Consider the following 9,888-nt stretch of genomic DNA (forward strand, 5'->3'; position numbering starts at 1 on the left):
GTGCTTGCTCATAGGGGGTCATATGATTGTTGGGTTTTTCTCTGTATTGTACTGTACAATATAAAGCGCCTTGAGGCGACTTTTGTTGTGATTTGGTGCTATATAAATAAAATTGAATTGAATAGTAAAACCTACTGTACAGGGAGTGCAGAATTATTAGGCAAGTTGTATTTTTGAGGAATAATTTTATTATTGAACAACAACCATGTTCTCAATGAACCCAAAAAACTCATTAATATCAAAGCTGAATGTTTTTGGAAGTAGTTTTAGTTTGTTTTAGTTTTAGCTATTTTAGGGGGATATCTGTGTGTGCAGGTGACTATTACTGTGCATAATTATTAGGCAACTTAACAAAAACAAATATATACCCATTTCATTTATTTATTTTACCAGTGAAACCAATATAACATCTCCACATTCACAAATATACATTTCTGACATTCAAAAACAAAACAAAAACAAATCAGCGACCAATATAGCCACCTTTCTTTGCAAGGACACTCAAAAGCCTGCCATCCATGGATTCTGTCAGTGTTTTGATCTGTTCACCATCAACATTGCGTGCAGCAGCAACCACAGCCTCCCAGACACTGTTCAGAGAGGTGTACTGTTTTCCCTCCTTGTAAATCTCACATTTGATGATGGACCACAGGTTCTCAATGGGGTTCAGATCAGGTGAACAAGGAGGCCATGTCATTAGTTTTTTTCTTCTTTTATACCCTTTCTTGCCAGCCACGCTGTGGAGTACTTGGACGGCGTGTGATGGAGCATTGTCCTGCATGAAAATCATGTTTTTCTTGAAGGATGCAGACTTCTTCCTGTACCACTGCTTGAAGAAGGTGTCTTCCAGAAACTGGCAGTAGGACTGGGAGTTGAGCTTGACTCCATCCTCAACCCGAAAAGGCCCCACAAGCTCATCTTTGATGATACCAGCCCAAACCAGTACTCCACCTCCACCTTGCTGGCGTCTGAGTCGGACTGGAGCTCTCTGCCCTTTACCAATCCAGCCACGGGCCCATCCATCTGGCCCATCAAGACTCACTCTCATTTCATCAGTCCATAAAACCTTAGAAAAATCAGTCTTGAGATATTTCTTGGCCCAGTCTTGACGTTTCAGCTTGTGTGTCTTGTTCAGTGGTGGTCGTCTTTCAGCCTTTCTTACCTTGGCCATGTCTCTGAGTATTGCACACCTTGTGCTTTTGGGCACTCCAGTGATGTTGCAGCTCTGAAATATGGCCAAACTGGTGGCAAGTGGCATCTTTCGAGCCTATACAGCTTGGAGTAAGACAACATGCATGAAGAGGATGATGTGGACAAAATACTCATTTGCCTAATAATTCTGCACTCCCTGTATAAGAGATTTGTCAGTTCAGTGTGTAAAATCAGCTGACTTTGTGGGCTGCCTGAATTAATGGTAGATTAAATTTATTATTTCTTATTATACTTCTTAGATATCAATATATGCCAGTTTTGTTCATGTAAACCTAAAATACTCACCAAATCCTTGTTAGCTATCTTCTTTGAGTTTGGAGCACCATTTTCTCTGTTAAAAAGATGAAATTTATCTTTAAATTTGAAAGAGAACTGGTTGTTTACCAAATAAATACTAATAATTACCTAAGACTTGCAAATCACAAGAAAAGATTAAGTTGTTCATAAAATAATTCATATAACTTTATGCACTTTTTCTGTTTAAAATGTTTCTTCACATATCTCCTTGTTTTGTGTACCCGGGAGCTACACTGTACAAATTCAGTCAAGTCTCTATGAATAAATGAAGTACTTACATTAGGTTAGCTGTATCTGAGATATACAGATACAGCCAAAGCAAAATACAGCTTTTTGCTAGAGGTCAGCCAGCTGACAGTTATCTGTCAGCCAACTGTTAGCTGACAGTCAGCCACTGAGAGTCCCCCTCCTTCCCTTGGGGCGTATCAACTTTTCACTATAAACATACAGCTTTCACTCAATTGCAGAGTGTCACTAAGAGATAACGCCTTCTTCAAAAAAAACTTTGACTTGGATAGTTAGCTCTAGATGATTTTCTCAGTATTATTATAGAGTCTTTGTCTTATAATATAAAGCAAATTGAGGCCACTGTTTTGATTTGGTGCTATATCAATAAAACTAAATTGAATTTCACATTCTTTTTATAGTTTTTGTTGTAAACCTTTGCATCCATTAAAATGTCAAAACTTAAAGTTAACTTTTGAAAATGTAAAATGATAAAACTTTACAGTCAGTTTGACCATTCAGACATTTTACACTGCAAATCACTAAAACTATTTCCAGTATACAGTTTGATTTATTCTTTTGATTTCTTTAAACTCTTGTATTGTGAAAAATTCTTGAGTTACCCATAATTTTTCTACATTTTGTATAAAGAGGCCAGACTTTTACCTAGTTTTTGTTAAAGTGCTGTCAAGGCACTTTAACAAAGGCTACGTCCACACTAACCCGGATAGATTTGAAAACAGCGTTTTTGTCTAAAAACACTCCGCGTCCACACTAGTGTTTTCAGTCGTTTTCACAGAGTTGCGCATCCACATTGAAACGGCCGAAAACGCTTACGTTCCAGTACTACGCATGCATGAAATGCAAGAAGATTCGACCTGCCTCATTTCTGTCTGCCGCCGTACTTTCCGGCTCTTTGAAAAGTCGCGACAAAATGTTGAGGGAAAGCAATGAGTTTTTTAAATGGACTAACAATGAGGTGGAGTTGTTGCTGCGCGTAACACAAAAGTACAAAGTTGCAAAAGCGAGTGAGAGTTAAAGAATTTGAAGAAAAGCTATCTGGAGCATGTACAGACTGATATTAATCTTTAATAGGGCTGTCAAAATTGAGAGCAAACAAAGCAACTGCTGTATAATGCCCTCCGCTATCTTAGTTTAACTGGTCACATGACTGCATCATATGACTAACATGAGTCATTTGTTTTTAGAAAGTTTCCGTTTTCGCTGTCCACACTATGACGCGAAAGCACCATTTACAAATGTATGTGTTTTCGAGAGCATTTTCAAAACGCTGAGTTTTCCATAAGCGAAGATGCCGTCTCCGTGTGGACGGGAGGCCAAAACAGTGAGAAAACAGTGTGTTTTCAAACGAAAACGTATTAGTGTGGACGTAGCCAAAATGTTAAAGTTAAAGTTGTCCAACACCTTTAACAAGGTAAAGGTGTTGGACAGCTGTTCTTTGGACACTGGCTGCTTTTTAAATCTTTTTTAGTCCTGTCCTTGTACTTTAGAGGGGAACATATTTTCAAGCTAAATTAAAGTCTATTAGACTAGTATTAACATGATACATGTATGTAACTTATCAGGTATTTGGGCTGTGTTTTATGGGGGCTGGGCTGGGAAATGTTAGCAAACACACCTTCCCAAAATGGGACGTTAGAAGGCCAAAACAATGGAGTCTATACTACTATGCTCATTCAAGAAACTGTTTTCTTTTCGGTTGTAGCTTGTTTGTTCAGTGTGCACAATTTATAGAACCCCTGATCAATGCAAAACCATGCATGGATATATGGTTAGAAAGCTGTAAGTGAATGAACTTTCAGTAGCACTTTTTGATGCATGCTCAGTCATCCAAATAAGTAAATCCCAAAAAGTTGATTCTGTTCATCTGGATGTAGCGTTTTCAGTGGGAGAAACGTTTCGTCACTCATCCAAGTGAATTCTTCATTCTCAGATGACTGCAGGTTTCCCCAATCTTATAAACTTGGAGGTAGTTGGAAGCGTTGGAAGTAGTTCGTAAGAGATTACAGGATGACCCAAACCTCAGCAACAGGATTGCTCTCAGCATCGGCCAAGTGTGTTTGCTTTTGGAACTGTGTCTTAATTCCACCTATTTCACATACAAGGGCCAGTTCTACAGACAGAAACATGGGTGTGCCATGGGTTCCCCAGTTTCACCCATTGTGGCCAATTTGTACATGGAAGAAGTGGAAAAGAGGGCCTTGTTATCCTACCCTGGAGCACCACCAAGTCATTGGTTCAGATATGTGGATGACACCTGGGTGAAAATCAAATCTCAGGACGTTCCACAATTCACAAGACCACATAAACTTATTGGACCAACAAGCATACGGATATGCATACGGATCATTATTCAAGGTTTGACTCTCATCATCCACTGGAGCAAAAACTGGGTGTCATCAGGACTCTACAACATAGAGCGAACACCATTGCCACAGATACAGCGGCCAGGGAAGCAGAAGAACATCACATCAAGAAGGCCCTGAGTAAATGTGGTTATCCCAGCTGGATACTTGTAAAAACTGAGAAGGCACCTAAAGAAAGCTCCAGCCGATCCAGGAGAGACGGACAACCGCTGCCTAAGCAAAAACCCGTAGTGATCCCGTATGTCTCAGGAGTATAGGAACAGTTGAGATGCATTTTTTCTAAACACCACATCTCTATGGCTTTTTAACCCCAAAACACACTACGTCAAAAATTAGTCCACCCCAAGGATCAGGTCCCCCGACACAAACAGAGTAATATAGTGTACCCTGTTCAGTGCCAGGAGGATTGCCAGGATTTATACATCGGGGAAACCAAACAACCTCTGGCGAAGTGGGTGTCAAAACACAGAATAGCTCCGCAGTCTATTTACACCTATAGGCCTGTCTTCACGCCTTCAATGATGAGGATGTACACATCCTGGACAGGGAGGGACGCTGGTTTGAGCGGGGAGTCAAGGAGGCCATTTACGTGAAAAAGGAAAGACCATCTCTGAATCAAGGAGGGGGCCTTAGGGTACATCTTTCAACATCTTACAATGCTGTGATTGCAGCCATTCCCCAACTCTCTGTGAATGGTACTCATTGCCGTTGATCAATGGTCACTGTTCAATGATCAGTGGTCATGAAAATTTGCATATTAATGATCAAGCAACTGACCTCCCAGCCCATTGTTCCTTCGGTGGTGCTTGTTTCAGTTATTATGCAAATGTACTGTTTATAAGATTGGAGAAACCGGCAATCAGCTGAGACTGAAGAATTCACTTGAATGAGTGACGAAACACTTCTCCCACTTAAAACGCTATGTCCAGATGAACAGAATCAACTTTTGGGGGTTTTAGTCGCACTGCAACCCCTGGTGGATGCACACACATACTACCGCTGGTTTTAATAAATGCTGCTCAGGGACCTTAACATTCCTGTTCTTATTATACATCTCACAGGTGGGGATATCATTACAGTCATGTCTCAGCCAGTACTCAACCAGGAATCCACCAGGTATCTGTCATTGGCCTGTCAGGAATGAAGTGGTGATTTTAAGTGGCTGCATCTGTAGACCTGATATTGATATCTTGAAACGTGAATCATACTGAGTTGGTGTAAATAAAGGATTTTGTGTAGGAGCAGATTTTATCTTGTCCAGTAAAATGCCTCTTTACAAAGTCTACAAATTACAGTGTCACCATGACTTAGAACAGGATCCACTCACAGCTTAAAATCACCACCAGAGCAATATTGTGGATTCCACCATCAGCTATGGATCTGAGTCCTTTAGGTTTTAAGTAAAAAAATGTTTAATTTGGTTGTTCAAAAAAACAAACAAAAAAACTAGACTGCATTTTTCCTTACAGGTAGCTAAAACTATGTTGCAAAGCAGTTAAAATCTGATATTCAGAACAACACAGTTGCAATACATTTTTTTTTTAGCAACATAGGGTTTTAAGACAGTAGCCAAATTAGCCTACCCTGGATTTAAGGCCTTCATAAGCCACAAAAAGTCATGTGTTTTGAAAGGGAAAAACAAAAGATATGTGGTGTTGTCCAATTTAGTAGCACTCTTTGGATACATGACGTGGTGAGTTGTTTTGGTTCCAACATCTGTTTCATAGCCTTTTACACCCCCCTGATTGATTCTAAATAGTATAGAAGGATATATAATTGTCACATATTTTCACATAGACTTAGATATTTTTTTTTTGTCTGCCAAGAACGTTGTTGACATTAGATTTTGTGTTTGTATTAAATGATTATTACCTTATTACGATGTTATGGAAATCAGAGGTCCATAATGCGATCCTCTTAAATTTCCAGATTTCCACATCACGGCGCAACTCCTGCGGTGATCAGGGCGAGGTTCTTCAACATCTGCAATTGGGGTAATTGTCTGAAATAGTCTTTCTAAAGTTTTATCGTAGAAAGCCAAGTTTTGATGTCTTGCCCCCTGTAAGTTCTGACAAAGAAGAGAAAGTTATTCAGAAAAATCGAACTTTCCCACAGAACAAAAAATATTCTGGGAATTCTGAATGATAACAAGCTCATAAGTCCCCAGTAAGTCTGGGAAAGTGTTAAACACCCTTTCAAAAATACACTCCTCTTGATTAAGCTCACAGCTTGACATGTTAGATCTTGTCTAAATGCCCACTCCTGTGATTTTTTTTTTCCATATCAGCATCATTATTATGATGGACTCAGCACCATTTACATACATACATAAAACTGTGAAAGATCAATGAAACTCAAGGGTAAAAACCTGTATACTGATTTAGGCAAAAATATTTTTAGGCCTGACATTTATTCCAGTAGTTTCATTTGATATTTAGAATTGTTCTGAAAAGTTTATAACTTACCTGCAAGATACAACACCAGCATTAATCTGTTTCGTTAAGCATGAGAGTTGTGCACATTTATGTAATTAAATTATGAAAAGTACTTACATATACATATACTGAAAATTAAAATAATATTTTTTGTTTCTCAATCCAGATAGACTCAGGGCTTTACCTCTGAGCTCTAAGTCATCTTTGGTGAGAACCTCAACCCCTGGGCCTGAACCCTACCCATTTTTTGAGAAAAAAAATACTCATTGCCATATTTAGTTTTGTTTTGTTTTTCAGGGACTTTGCTTTCTTTGGGGCTTGGTTATTTTGGACTCAAGATTTAAGCTTTGGAAGTTTTTTGCTGGACATCTCCATTCTTTCTTATGGTAATTAAAACTGCACAATCCAAACAGTGATTTGTGACACGTGTGTATTGATATGTTACCTAACTATACGCAGAATGCAGCCTCTCTTGTTATAATGACACAGTCAAAATATGGCTATCATGTTCAGAAAACTCATGGAGTACTTTTATTTCATTTGATGTTCTGTCAAATCATGTATAGTGCATAATAGTTCAAAACTACTGTGGCTCATTTTGTTAGTGTTGCAGGAATGTTTGAATGTAACCTCAAGCAACTTAATATAAGTGTCCTACTTCTGATGAAGACAAAATCTTAAATCATGAGTTATAATTTTTCTGTTCATTCCAGCTTTTGAAGCATTTTAAACACGGCAAAGAACAAAGATGTGAAAAAGTGTTTGCCCCCTTCCTTATTTCCTATTTTTATGTTTGTCACACTTAAATGTTTAATCAAACAAATTTAAATATTAGACAAAGATTACACAAGCAAATGTACATTTTTTTCAGATTTCAATTTCTTAATGAAGGTCTTTATTTATAAGGAAAAAAATTTCAAATGTACACGGCCATGTGTGAAAAAGTGATTACCTCGAAATTTTGAGTTACTTTTCTCAAAATTTTGAGTTAATAACTAGAAATTTCGAGGTAATAAGTCGAAATTTCAAGAAAATAAGTCAAAATTTTGAGAAAATAACTCGAAATTTCGAGTTAGCACAGCCAATCAGTAACCTACGTGAATGACATTATTTCCTTGATAGGTAGGTAGCACAAGGTGCTTTAAACTTGTGTAGTTTGTTTACTTAAACAATAGAGGAATATCTGTGCTTGTTTTTTAGATGGCGGTAGACCGTGTCATTTAACAGCAACAATATGTTGTTAAATGTCATGACATACTTGAATATACTGCTTTTTAATAATAATAATAACTTTAACATTACCACAGTAGCCAAAAAAGTGATGTGTTGATTTTTGTTAATTATTTACCTTCCACCAGAGGAAATCTTCGTCTGGAGGTATATGTTTCTGTGACAGAAAGGGTTTAGGAGCTTCACTGATGATGTCATTAAACCAAGGAACACTGTCTGTTAGACATTTGTGACAGTCACAAAGACTGGGTTCCCGATGACAGAAGGTATATCCAGAAAAAATCCATAAAAGGTTGAAGACCAAAACAATCGCTGTTATACTCAGTAGTGGGAAAATGCGAACTCTGGATCTTCCCCATTTGAAATACATCTTAGCAGAGTTCCAATCTGAGAACAAATACATGTGTGAATATGAAAAATAGGACTAAGGTTTTAAGAAAACAGTAACAGAAAAAGTAGCTCTTTACTTAAAAATATTTATAGTTTGCAGCATATTAACAGCATTGCACTGGAAGACATAAAATCGGATAAGTATAAAAAGTTAATTAATGTCCTCTTGTATTTATGGTATTTGAACGGATAGCATTTACCAGCATAAATCGGCTGCCACATTAATTGTTCATGTAAGTAGCAAGATCTGTTGTTTGACATTGAATAAAATAAAATGACACCCAACAGAAAGGAAAACGGAGTACAAAATATTTCCAAATCTTCAGATTTTGCATTTGCATGAACGGTTTATCTCATTGTTTTCTCTGCTTACCTCTATTGCTGTTGACAAACTCCTGTTCAGTTATACTTTCATTGTAGTTCTGATGCTGAGTAACCTAAAATGAAGCAGCATAGCAACAAAAACAGCACAATAATTAAAAAACAAAATCCCCCAAAACAACTCATAATGGCACACATTAAAATTATTGTATTTGCTTCAGAAGAATTTGACTACACAAAATGAGGCCGCTCTGTTTGAGGCAGAAAAAGATAAATTGTTAAATTGTTTTTTGAAAAAAATGAATTTGGGAAATGCATACTAAATAAATGCAAACACGCTTAAGAGGTTCACTACAGATCAGTATGAGATAAGACAGAGTGAAAATGTAAAGTGTCTTACCAAAAACACATTAAAAAACAGGAATATGGGTCAAGAAGAGTCTGTAGCATATATCTATTAAGCTATCTATGTAGCTCAACAACAAAGGAACTATTCGATGGGAGAGGGAGGGAGGAGGGAGGGAGGGGTTGTTGACTAAGGGCAAATAATTATCGGAGGTTGTGTCTGACTTGTGCATTGCCACATTTAATTATGACAACCCACAAAACATACACACACACACGCACACAGATATATATATATATATATATTTTTTTTTTTTTATTAGCCTCTTACTCACTTGGAGTGAAAGATTTTGCAGCTGATCTACAAATTGCACTAAATTGTAAACAAATTTAACCCAGTTTGCAACAAAAACTATTTAAGGAACATGAGGTAGTGAGTAATGTACTATACAAAAATAATACAATGTAAGCTCAGGTTTTATGGACGTTTTGATCTGAAAACACATCAAAACTAATTAGTTATTTTTTTTTAAATAGAATAACTATAATTGTTAATATAATGTGGCCAAGATATACCAGTATACCAGTTATGGTAAGTGATATTTTTGTATTTTATTAGACTGTTACTGTACACTAATTAGCTTATATTTGTGTCCATAACACCTTAACAGTTAATTCATACCTCTTGCTAACCTACTAGCTATTATTAGCTGATAACTTAGCATTCCACCCTCACATTTAAATATTCTCTAAAAATCATCAGATTAAAATCATCATAAAAAAAAACTTGTGCATGTAAAAAACAATAATGCGGAGGGTTCAATGAAGCCACTAAGAAAGCAAATCAACAGATAACAAAGTAAAGGAAAACCAGCATAAGTTGTCTTGATAAAGCCACCAGATCCTGCCAAAACAACCACATCAGGATATCTTCATTAATACTTAGGTACGACCCCTTTACATCTCACTGGGATGTACATTGGGCCCCTTTGATGCGATTATTTCTGACCTCTGCCACTGTTCTTACTGTGATCTCTCTCTCTCTT

At 37.2% G+C, this 9,888-nt stretch overlaps 1 long non-coding RNA gene across 1 annotated transcript; it reads right to left on the reverse strand.

Moving 5' to 3' along the window:
• Window positions 1-1,337: 1,337 nt before the first annotated feature.
• On the reverse strand, window positions 1,338-8,961 carry LOC116324649. Its single transcript, XR_004199789.2, has 5 exons — window positions 8,898-8,961; window positions 8,550-8,613; window positions 7,905-8,173; window positions 5,994-6,189; window positions 1,338-1,543 (listed from the first exon to the last, which is right to left on the reverse strand). It is a non-coding gene; the product is annotated as an uncharacterized LOC116324649 (long non-coding RNA).
• Window positions 8,962-9,888: the final 927 nt, after the last annotated feature.

Source organism: Oreochromis aureus, linkage group 22, assembly GCF_013358895.1.
Source record: "Oreochromis aureus strain Israel breed Guangdong linkage group 22, ZZ_aureus, whole genome shotgun sequence".
NCBI classification, from domain to species: domain Eukaryota; kingdom Metazoa; phylum Chordata; class Actinopteri; order Cichliformes; family Cichlidae; genus Oreochromis; species Oreochromis aureus.